At 45.7% G+C, this 12,019-nt stretch overlaps 2 non-coding genes and 2 pseudogenes across 2 annotated transcripts; all 4 read left to right on the forward strand.

The window, feature by feature from the left end:
- The first annotated feature begins 8,740 nt into the window (after positions 1–8,740).
- On the forward strand, positions 8,741–8,859 carry LOC113072838 (5S ribosomal RNA). Its single transcript, XR_003280363.1, has one exon. It is a non-coding gene; the product is annotated as a 5S ribosomal RNA (ribosomal RNA).
- Positions 8,860–9,369: 510 nt separating this feature from the next.
- Positions 9,370–9,485, forward strand: LOC113072866 (uncharacterized; annotated as a pseudogene).
- A 648-nt stretch (positions 9,486–10,133) lies between these two features.
- LOC113072861 (uncharacterized) lies at positions 10,134–10,255 on the forward strand (annotated as a pseudogene).
- Positions 10,256–10,623: 368 nt separating this feature from the next.
- On the forward strand, positions 10,624–10,742 carry LOC113072839 (5S ribosomal RNA). Its single transcript, XR_003280364.1, has one exon. It is a non-coding gene; the product is annotated as a 5S ribosomal RNA (ribosomal RNA).
- Positions 10,743–12,019: the final 1,277 nt, after the last annotated feature.

Raw genomic sequence — 12,019 nt, forward strand, 5'->3', positions numbered from 1 at the left:
CTCACAATTATAATTTTACCGACCGATGATCTCTATCATACTGAATACTAACTGCGTGACAACCGACTGACCATCTCTATCGTACTGCATACTACTGCGTGACGTCAGATATAATATAAAAACCAGCGCGCGCCTTTGCTACCCTATTACAAACACTGAATAACGGGAGTAAAGTGAAACATAAAGCATGTTATGGTCAACTGTACTAAATAATAGCAACAATAACATAACTTTGGGGCCTTTTCTACAGCCGCCCCCAAATGTATGTAATACATTTGCTCATCACTAAAGGCAACAAAGTTCTATGGCTGGGGTGTAGTGGCAGGAGTGAAACCATCTCCATCTTCACCAGAAGGAAGTGCAGGGAGAACAACCAGCCTGGCAACTGGCCGGGTGTAGATTCTCTCCTTCACCTTTACATCAGCGGACCTGATGTGCCCGTCAGGGCTGGGATGAGTCTTGACTACTTTTCCAATGGGCCAGAGGGCCCTCGGAAGATGCGGATCAGCGATCATCACTACACAGTCCCCTGCAATATCAGCTGGTGTAGCCTGCCACTTCTGGCGAGCTTGTAGACTCGGCAAATAGAGTCGGATGAAACGGGCCCAGAAGTGATCAGCCAAGATTTGGGAGTGCTTCCAACGCCGGCGACAGATGAGCTCACTTTCGGGGTAGACTACCTGAGGTAGCGAACCATCAGGCCGCCCCATGAGAAGAACACTGGGAGTCACTGGATCTGGGTCACTGGCATCTGAAGACACATAACCCAAGGGTTTACTGTTAAGGATCCCTTCCACCTCAGTAAGTACGGTCCGAAGCACTTCTTCTGGAACAGGCTGAGCACCGACTGTGGCATAGAGTGCGCTCTTAACTGAGCGTATCTCCCTCTCCCACACCCCTCCGAAATGGGGAGCTGCTGGGGGGTTAAAGCGGAAGGAGATCTTCTGTGGTGCAAGGAGATGTCGTAGTTCTTTAGACATTTCAGTGAAAGTTTCACGGAGTTCCCGCTCACCTCCCTTGAAATTTGTCCCCTGATCGGAGAACAGCTCTGCAGGCGTTCCTCTACGGGCAATGAACCGACGAAGGGACATCAGAAAAGCATCCGTATCAATAGCAGTAAGGAGGTCCAAGTGCACCGCCCTAGTTGTGAGGCACTTGAAAATGATCCCCCATCTCTTCTCCCGGCGCCGGCCCACTTTGATCTCAAATGGCCCAAAACAGTCCATCCCCGTAGAATAGAAAGCAGGCTTGAAAAGGCGCAGACGGGCTGATGGCAGGTCTGCCATCTTCGGCACTGCAGGTTTTGCCCTCCATCGTCTACAGTCAGCGCAGCTATACTGGTAGCGCCGGATAGCCTCACGTCCTCGCAGGATCCAGAAGGAGCATCGAAGCTCGGCGAATACCCGCTCTGGTCCTGGGTGGTGGAGGCGGTTATCAAAGTCTTGAATCAAGAGCGTAGTTACTCGATGACCTGGGTCCAAGATGACTGGATGAAGAGTGGTCAGTTCTAGACCTTCTGCTCGACGGAGTCGTCCTCGAACACGAATGAGCTCTCCCTTTTCATCCAGCTCTGGAGACAGCATGCGAAGTCGACTGTAGCTGGGGACAGGTTTACCAGCTTTCAGAAGGTGGTACTCCTGCTGAAAACTATCCCTCTGAGCCCTCTGAAATATTAACTGTTCAGCCTGTCGGTAGTCTTCAGCTGTGGGCTTATCATTAGAGTTGGCCGCCCCATGCAGCTCCTGCACTGTCCCTTCCAACAACTCCTTCCACGAGCTGTATTGGCCCAGTTCTGAAGTTGACTGGCTTGATGCAACGGCGGCGACCCCACAGAAGATAGGTTTGCGTAGCTCTGAGGTATCTTCTGTTTGGTCAACAGTGGGGTCCTCTGGCCATGAGGCTGGACTGTTCAGGAGGAAGGCTGGTCCCAGGCTCCATCTATTTGGTTGAATAAGCTCTCGCAGCTTCTTTCCGCGTGTTACGTCATCCGCAGGGTTTCTTGCGGTTTCAACATATCTCCAGGCATGCCCGTCAGTCAGCTCCTGTATCTCGGCCACGCGGGTGCCCACAAAGACCTTAAACCGACAGGATTCAGACCTCAGCCATGTCAGCACCGTTGTGGAATCTGACCAAAGGGTTGTCCGATCAATGTGGATGGTAAGCTCCCTCTTCAGCACCTGAGAGAGCTGTGCACCAGTAAGGGCAGCACAGAGTTCTAATCGGGGCATAGAGTGAAATCGCTTAGGAGCGACTCTGGAACGGGCCATCAGGAATGACAGATACACTTCACCTTGTTGGTCAGTGGTCCGGAGGTACGCCACTGAACCATACGCCTCTTCTGAGGCGTCGCAAAATACATGCACCTCTCTCTGAAGACCGGAGATGTCCACAGACTTTGACAAGTACGGTCGGGGCAGGGTGACTTGAGGTAATACTTGTAGTTCTTCTTCCCAGTCTTTCCATTGCTGCAGAAGCTCCTGCGGTAATAGTGGATCATCCCATCCCCTGTGTTTGTCCCAAAGGTGTCGGACGATTATCTTAGCCCTGGTGGTGTAGGGTAGGATGAAGCCGAGTGGATCGTACTGACTCGCCAGCACCTTGTAGATATTACGCATCGTGGGGACACCGTACTCCACATGGCGATGCTTGTAACCAAGAACATCCGTGTGGAAGAGCCAGCTTAGCCCTAGAGTAGATTCTGGGGTATCGATCTTGTTCTGAGCCAGCCACAACTCAACACTAGCAGAGCAGCTCTCTTCTGGTAGGTGACTTATTACACTTGGTTCATTGCTGGCCCACTGACGTAGATCGAAGCCTGCAGACGCAAGAATGGCTCGTAGTTTGTTGACTAGGTGCCTCGCTTCCACAATTGTGGGAACACTCTGGAGGCAGTTATCTACATAAAAACATTTCTGAACTGATATCCTCACATCTTCATCTGGCTGGCTGTTATCAGAGACATGGCGCTGTAAGGCGAATGTGGCACAGCAGGGGCTACACGTTGTACCAAACGGTAGCACCTGCCACTCGTACACTGCAGGAGGTCCTTCTTGACTGATGTCGCGCCAAAGAAATCTGAGCAGAGCACGATCCTCTGGGAGGAGGCGAACTTGGTGGAACATGCCTCTAATGTCTCCGCTAACTGCAACTGCATGCTCTCGGAATCTTAGCAGAACTCCCAGGAGTGATGCTCCTAAGGTCGGCCCAGGCAGTAGATGGTCGTTGAGGTTCTGCCCTCGATACTGATAGGAGCAGTTGAATACCAGCCTATTCTTGCCATTATGGCTCACCATATGGTGAGGGATATACCATTCCTCACAACCTTCCTTGTCTGAAACTTTCGGTCCACACTTGATGACAGAGCCCGCCTTTATTAATTTCTCCATCTCCACTCTGTAGGCTTCTGCTCGTGCAGGATCTCTGGCAAGTCGCCTCTCTACACTTCGTAAACAGGGCATGACGGCTTCTTTGGTAGCCTGAAGGAGCGGCATGTCTTTCCGGCGGAGCAGTGGGGTTGCGTAACGGAGAATGCCATCAACCTCTACCCTGATGGTTTTGGTCTCCAGGATGCTGATGGCCTCTTGGTCCTGCCTTGAACGAGTAACTAGTTTCTCGCTTCTGAATGGAACAATGTCGACCTGCCATAATCTCTCAACATGTTTCATAAGCTCGCTCACCTGGGGTGTTACTGTTGTAAATAGACACTGCCGTGATTGGGCGTGGTGACGGACTACACTCGATGGGCCCTGCAGAGTCCAGCCCAGCCTTGTGCGGATGGCAGCAGGCCCACCTGGAGGTCCCAATCTGACAGGTTCAATGGGAGTGACGAGATGGGGATGGTCACTCCCAATGAGAAGCAGGGGTTTGACATTTATAAGAGTCCGTATGGGAAGGCCAGTGAGGTGCTTGTAGGTGTTCCGGAGTTGCTCCATGGGGTAAGTATGGGCAGCTAGTCCAATACGATCACTAGTGAATGCACCTGTAATCTTAAACTTGGTCTTTGGGTTTAATGGCGAAGAAATAAAGAACGACACTGATGCACCACGAAGTGTCTGCACTTCCTCTCCAATTGTACGTAGTGGTAGGTCCTCTTGAATCCCCTGCACACCTAGCTTCTCTGCAGCATCTGACAACAGCATAGTTCTCTCTGAACCGTCATCAAGTATGGCATAGGTGTTGATTGATTGGTCACCATGGTGAAGGCGGACTTTGACAACTTTCAGAAGGACCCGACTGCCTTCAGTGGGTCTGTCTAAATACAGAACCTTGGTTGTCTCCCTGGTGCCTTGGCTTTTCACTGACGGTGTTGACGCTGCCTCCTTGGATGACCTCATATTCACCTCATGCAGAACCTGGAGATGTTTCCCTTGGCAGAGGCTGCATGTTTTTTTTAAGTTGCACTGGGCCGCCTGGTGTGGCCGTGCACATCGCCAACACCTCTTGTTACTTTTTATCCATTCGGTCAGCTGATCCTTTGTTAGCCTGGATACCTCTGTGCACTGGCTAAGGTAGTGTTCCTCATTATTGCAGAATGGACAATATGGCTTGCTCTTGATCCTTGTGAAGGAGCTGCTTGGAACTGGAGCCTCAGATTTCTTAGCAGTGTCCTTCACACCATGGAGGACAGTAGTAGGTTGCTTACCCTTCCTACCCTCATATCTGGACACCGGCTTCTCCCGAGCTCCTCTCACAGCTAACTGTCCTTCAGAGTCCTGGCACCAAGACTCGTATTTCAACCAATCTGAAAGATTAGTTAAGGTGTGGGTTTGTGTGCCCTGATGGTACATGCAGCGGCGAAACTCTGCTCTCTGCTCAGGCGGCAGCTTGCTCAACAGACGAGCAACATGTGAGCCACATTGTAGTTCCACTTCACCCTCGTGGCCAAGCGTCTTCAGCATCCCCACCAGTGATTGTATCTGGAGTGCAAACTTCTCAAAGGCGGCAAAGTCTCCCCGCCTTATGTCTGGTGAGTCCATCACAGCAGCAATACGCCTCAGCGCTATCTGATGTGGCCGGCCGAACTTGTCATTGAGGGCAACCATTGTGTCTGAGAAGGGTGTTGGGGAGTTAAGGTAAGCATCTGCTATTAACCTGGCTTCTTCTAGTTGCAGGTGATCGACCAACACTTGATATTTAAACAGCTCAGATGCATCATGTGGTAGGAGGTTCTCCAATGAGATCTTGAGCCGCGCGAACTCACTTGGGTCCCGACTTGAGAAGTTGCGGATTGTTGGGCGTGGCCCACGGTAACTTGGTTCTGGGATGCTGTAGTTACGATCCTGAGGTGAGCTAAAAGGCGGGGGCTGTGTCCATGCCATGCCTGGATGGCGCTGCTGGGGCGTTAGGTTGGAGCCAAGCTCACTCCGTTGACCACCATAAGCAGTAGGGTACTTGGGCTCAGCTGAAGGTAATCTGTGTGTCTGCGGCAAAAACTGAATGGGCTTGAACCAGGGAGGTGGATGACGGGCAGTGTCCTCCCATGGCCTGGCGGTAGGAAGGGCCTCACGTGCTGAGTGATTAACTTGTGGCTGGCCCACAAACATGTTAGGAGCTGGGGCTGGTGGTGCTTCTTCCTTAATTCTTGGAACCTCATCTATTCTACTGATAAGCGAGTGTGCTATAGGTGGGACACTAGGGAGAGGCTCGTCCAATTCTGGGTCTGGCCATGGTGGTGGTGCAGGCCAATCATCCTCTTCCTCAGCTTTAGGTTTGCGTTCAACAGGTGGCCATGGCGACATCACTGTTAACTCTGGCTTTCTGGTATGAATAGAGGTTGGACTCTGCATGTTGCGAACAGCATCTACTAACTGTTTCATGTCTGCTCGCAATGCTCTTAGCTCGACTAAGTCTGATGCCATGTCCCGCTGTGTCTGCTGCAGAAGGTGTCTTTCATGACGAATGTCATCTAACTCAACTCGGCTCTCCTCCTGTGGATGTATGGGGTGCAGCACTGAAGGCAGGGAAGTAGAGTAATCTCGTAGCTGTTCCCTAAACTCTCTCTCTGGAAACTGCTGGGGGGCTAGCTGATTCTTCTGGCTGGGCTGTTGGTTCTCCGCCCTATAGCCCAGGTCCATCTCCTGAAGAATAGCATCCCGCCTCTGCAGGCGAAGGGAAGAGTCATAAGGGGAGGAGAGGGGTGTCATCCTGGCATTTCCCTGCTGGTGAGTACTCTCTAATTCCTCTCTGTACCTCTCACCGATGTAGCCCCTATAATCAACCTCATAATCTGCATAGCGCACAGGTGGGCGAATGTGCCGTTTGGGACGTGCACCACAAACATCATACTCTGGATGTAATTCCATCTCTGACATAAACCCAGTAATATCCGGCTCGAAGGACCATCAATGAAGTGAAGATAATGGTTAAACACTCAGTCTAGGTGTTAATTCTGGGTTTATCACCAGGTTCACTCAGGTGTGTCGGCCAGAACACCACTTAAGGCCAAATATTCCAGAGTATGAAATGAAGAGCGGAGAGATAATTCTTATTATTCTGTTTATTCCTCCTCTTTCTTCTACGAGTGAGTTTAAAGGTGAGAGTAATTTCTAGTGTGGTTTCTATAAAGAGAGAACAAATACAAATGAATAAAGGAAACATATGCATACACTCATTCAACACTCATTCAATAAACATTACAAACATAAATTAAACAGTAGTCAGAATATGACTATATCTCTTAAACCCTAAAATGTAAGCAGAGAGAAAGGATTCAGACACTTCTCAGATTTTTTACCATGCATTAAGTTATCAATAACGTAGATAGAACTTTCTGTCTTCTATGATATACTTTAAAGCATCAATAGCGGTCCAGATAATGATATTTAACACCACTTCATATTTTACTCAGCCACAGAGTACTTAACATTCACAACAACAAGTATTGAATAAAGTATAAACATGTCTGAACACGATGTGACCCATTTAACCCAACGTACTGAGTCAGGTGGACCGAAGCTAGAAAGTAACGTACAAACGTGATTATAATTAACACAGCGGTCGTGTAACGACCCCTAAACTCCTAACTCTCATCCATATCGAACATCAGAAATAACAGCTGTCCAAGAAATACAATATCACGAGTAATGCAGCAGATTTACTTACTTTTCTCATTCACGCACACGCTGAGGAAAGTGTCACTCACAATTATAATTTTACCGACCGATGATCTCTATCATACTGAATACTTAACTGCCGTGACAACCGACTGACCATCTCTATCGTTACTGCATACTACTGCGTGACGTCAGATATAATATAAAAAACCCAGCGCGCGCCTTTGCTACCCTATTACAACAGCGAATAACGGGAGTAAAGTGAAACATAAAGCATGTTATGGTCAAACTGTACTAAATAATAGCAACAATAACATAACTTTGGGGCCTTTTCTACAGAGTCAATGGCCGATCTCTGAATATTAGCAGGTTTGGGCCTGGTTAGTACATGGATGGGAGACTGCCTGGGAATACCAGGTGCTTTAAACTTTGTGGATATTTTTCATGAATTATATAATAATCTTGCAAAAAAAAATAGAGGTCAATGGCCGATCTCTGAATATTAGCAGGTTTGGGCCTTGTTAGTACATGGATGGGAGACTGCCTGGGAATACCAGGTTTTTTAAACTTTTTGGATATTTTTCACGAAATTATATAATAATCTTGCAAAAAAAAAAAGAGTCAATGCCCGATCTCTGAATCTTAGCAGGTTTAGGTCTGGTTAGTACTTGATGAGAGACCGCCTAGGAATACCAGGCGCTTTAAAGCTTTTGGTTTTCTTTCCTACTTATATAATGTACTGGCGAGGTAGATTGGCTGAATTTAAAAGCCCTCGTCTTCGCAGCAGACTTCGCTTACAGGCCATACCAAACCTGCCTATACCCGATCTCGTCTGATCTCGGAAGCATAAGCAGGTTTGGGGACCGGGTTAGTACTTGGAAGGGCAGACCCGCCTGGGTAATACCAGGTGCATGTAAGCTCTTTGGGAAATTTTTCACTTAGTATAGAACCAATTTTTGCCAAAACATGGCCTATCCTCTGAATATTAGCAGGTTTGGGCCTGGTAGTTACATGGATGGGAGACTGCCTGGGAATACCAGGTGCTTTAAACTTTGTGAATATTTTTTCATGAATTTATATAATAATCTTGCAAAAAAAAAAAAGAGTCAATGGCCGATCTGTGAATATTAGCAGGTTTGGGCCTTGTTAGTACATGGATGGGAGACTGCCTGGGAATACCAGGTTTTTTTAAACTTTTTGGATATTTTTCACGAATTATATAATAATTCTTGCAAAAAAAAAAAGAGTCAATGCCCGATCTCTGCATATTAGCAGGTTTAGGTCTGGTTAGTACTTGGATGGGAGACCGCTTGAAATACCAGGTGCTGTAAGCTTTTTGGAAAAATGTTCACTTAGTATAGAACAATTTTGCCAAAACATGGCCGATCTCTGAATATTAGCAGGTTTGGGCCTGGTTAGTACATGGATGGGAGACTGCCTGGGAATACCAGGTGCTTTAAACTTTTTGGATATTTTTCACGAATTATATAATAAACTTGCAAAAAAAAAAAAAAGAGTCAATGCCCGATCTCTGAATCTTAGCAGATTTAGGTCTGGTTAGTACTTGGATGAGAGACTGCCTAGGAATACCAGGCGCTTTAAGCTTTTGGTATTCTTTCCTACTTATATAATGTACTGGCCAGTAGATTGGCTGAACTTTAAATAGCCCTCTCTTCGGAGCAGTCTTCGCTTACGGCCATACCAACCTGGCCATGCCTGATCTTGTCTGATCTCGGAAGCTAAGCAGGTTTGGGCCTGGTTAGTACTTGGACGGGAGACCGCCTGGGAATACCAGGTGCTGTAAGCTCTTTGGAAATTTTTCACTTAGTATAGAACAATTTTGCCAAAACATAGAGTCAATGGCCGATCTCTGAATATTAGCAGGTTTGGGCCTGGTTAGTACATAGATGGGAGACTGCCTGGGAATACCAGGTGCTTTAAACTTTGTGGATATTTTCATGAATTATATAATAATCTTGCAAAAAAAGAGTCAATGGCCGATCTCTGAATATTAGCAGGTTTGGCCTTGGTCCAGTACAATGGATGGGGAGACTGCTGGGAATACCAGGTGCTTTAAAGTTTTTTGGATATTTTTCACGAATTATATACTAATCTTGCAAAAAAAAAACAAAAAAAAAAGAGTCAATGCCCCGATCTCTGAATTCTTAGCAGGTTTAGGTCTGGTTAGTACTTGGATGAGAGGACCGCCTAGGATACCAGGCGCTTTAAGCTTTTGGGGTTTTTCTTTCCTACTTATATATGTACTGGCGAGTAGATTGGCTGAACTTTAAATAGCCCTCTCTTCGCAGCAGTCTTCGCTACGGCCATACCAACCTGGCCATGCCCGATCTCGTCTGATCTCGGAAGCTAAGCAGGTTTGGGCCTGGTTTAGTACTTGGATGGGGACCGCTGGGAATACCAGTGCTGTAAGCTCTTTGGAAATTTTTTCACTTAGTATAGAACAATTTTGCACAAACATAGAGTCAATGGCCCGATCTCTGCATATTAGCAGGTTTGGCGCTTGTTAGTACATGGATGGGGAGACGCCTGGGATACCAGGTGCTTTAACTTTTTGATATTTTTCAAAGAATTATTATAATAATCTTGCAAAAAAAAAAAGAGTCAATGCCAGATCTCTGCATATTAGCAGGTTTTGGTCTGGTTAGTACTTGGATGGGAGACCGTCTTGAAATACCAGGTGCTGTAAGCTTTTTGGAAAATTTTTCACTTAGTATAGAACAATTTTGCCAAAAACATAGAGTCAATGGCCGATCTCTGAATATTAGCAAGGTTTGGGCCTGGTTAGTACATGGATGGAGATTGCCTGGGGAATACCAGGTGCTTTAAACTTTGTGATGATATTTTCATGATTATATAATAATCTTGCAAAAAAAAAAAAAAAAAAAAGAGTCAATGCTCGATCTCTGAATCTTAGCAGGTTTAGGTCTGGTTAGTACTTGGAATGAGAGACGCTAGGAATACCAGGTGCTTTAAGCTTTGGGTTTTTCTTTCCTACTTATATAATGTACTGGCGAGTAGATTGGCTGAACTTTAAATAGCCCTCTCTTCGCAGCAGTCTTCGCTTACGGCCATACCAACCTGGCCATGCCAGATCTCGTCTGATCTCGGGAAGCTAAAGCAGGTTTGGGCCTGGTTAGTACTTGGATGGGAGACCGCCTGGGAAATACCAGGTGCTGTAAGCTCTTTGGAAATTTTTTCACTTAGTATAGAAAAATTTGGCCAAAACATAGAGTCAATGGCCGATCTCTGAATATTAGCAGGTTTGGGCCTTGTTAGTACATGGATGGGAGGACTGCCTGGGAAATACCAGGTGCTTTTAAAACTTTTTGGATATTTTTCACGAATTATATAATAAATCTTGCAAAAAAAAAAAAAAGAGTCAATGCTCAATCTCTGAATCTTAGCAGGTTTAGGGTCTGGTTAGTACTTGGATGAGAGACCGCCTAGGAATACCAGGCGCTTTAAGCTTTTGGGTTTTCTTTCCTACTTAATTATGTACTGGCGAGTAGATTGCTGAACTTTAAATAGCCCTCTCTTCGCAGCAGTCTTCGCTTACGGCCATACCAACCTGGCCATGCCAGATCTCGTCTGATCTCGGAAGCTAAGCAGGTTTGGGCCTGGTTAGTACTTGGATGCGAGACCGCCTGGGAATACCAGGTGCTGTAAGCTCTTTGGAAATTTTTCACTTAGTATAGAAAAATTTGGCCAAACATAGAGTCAATGGCCGATCTCTGAATATTAGCAGGTTTGGGCCTGGTTAGTACATGGCACCGGCGGCGCCAGGGGGGGTCCTGGGGGTCTCAAGACCCTGCCAAACAACGCCTTGACCCCCATTTGACCCCCCACCTCTTCCTGATTATATATATATATATATATATATATATATATATATATATATATATATATATATATATATATATATATATATATATATATATATATATCCGGGATAAATATAAAAAAAATATTCTTCAAACTACGCAGAATAATAATTTATTCGTACACTGAACGAGAATCGTTTCTGTCAGACGCGTCCGATTCGAGAACCAAGGAGCTGATGATACTGCGCATGTGTGATTCAGCGTGAAGCAGACTGACTCACAGCTCGTCTGAACCAAACTGATTCTTTCGATGATTGATTCTGAACTGATTCTGTGCTAGTGTTATGAGCGCGGGTAAATCGAAGGCTTGAAAAGAAGGGCAGTCGTCGCGAATTACATTACATCGAGCGCAAAAGAACCGGTGAACCGTTTTTTTTCCCCCAACTAGTTTTATTTGATCGAACTGTCCGAAAGAACCGGTTCACTTGAGCACCTGCTCCTTTGCCCCTTAAGTGCCCTTTTGTCAAAGCAAAATTTCCTCGATTTTTTTTTTTGTAATAACATTCCCTTTTGTGAATGCCTGCCCACGCCCAATCATAATATTAGAACAATTTATTAATAATAATTTAGACGTAAATAAAATGACCAACATGATGACCTTTCACCTTACGACGACCTCATCCGACGCTCATTTTTTTAAATTGCTAAGGGATATTTTCAACACTGCGGCAGCTGGTAAGTGGTGTTTAATTCTCAGCGAAGTGATTTGATGTTTATTTACTTATTATTATTTTACTAGAACGATGTGATGTGAGAAAATGCAGATATGTTGCTGTGTGTACTGTTGTAGAAGTAACGCTAGTGTGCTGTTTGAGGGAGAAAAGTTTCACAGGTATCGAGGGGTCTGGTCTTTTTTATGTTATTGACTACACTATTATTATATTACAGTACTTATTTTTTAACACATAGAGTGCCTTAAAAATAATTATCACAACACTGGTAAGGCTTATTCAGATTTTCTCATTCTCTGAATTATCATTATAAAAATTAAAAAACTATTCAGAAATGAATTAAAATATAATTATATTTTAAATGTGATGCAAATATTTTTTTCTACAATAGCAA

The sequence above is a fragment of the Carassius auratus genome, unplaced genomic scaffold (assembly GCF_003368295.1).
Source record: "Carassius auratus strain Wakin unplaced genomic scaffold, ASM336829v1 scaf_tig00010838, whole genome shotgun sequence".
In the NCBI taxonomy this organism is placed as follows: domain Eukaryota; kingdom Metazoa; phylum Chordata; class Actinopteri; order Cypriniformes; family Cyprinidae; genus Carassius; species Carassius auratus.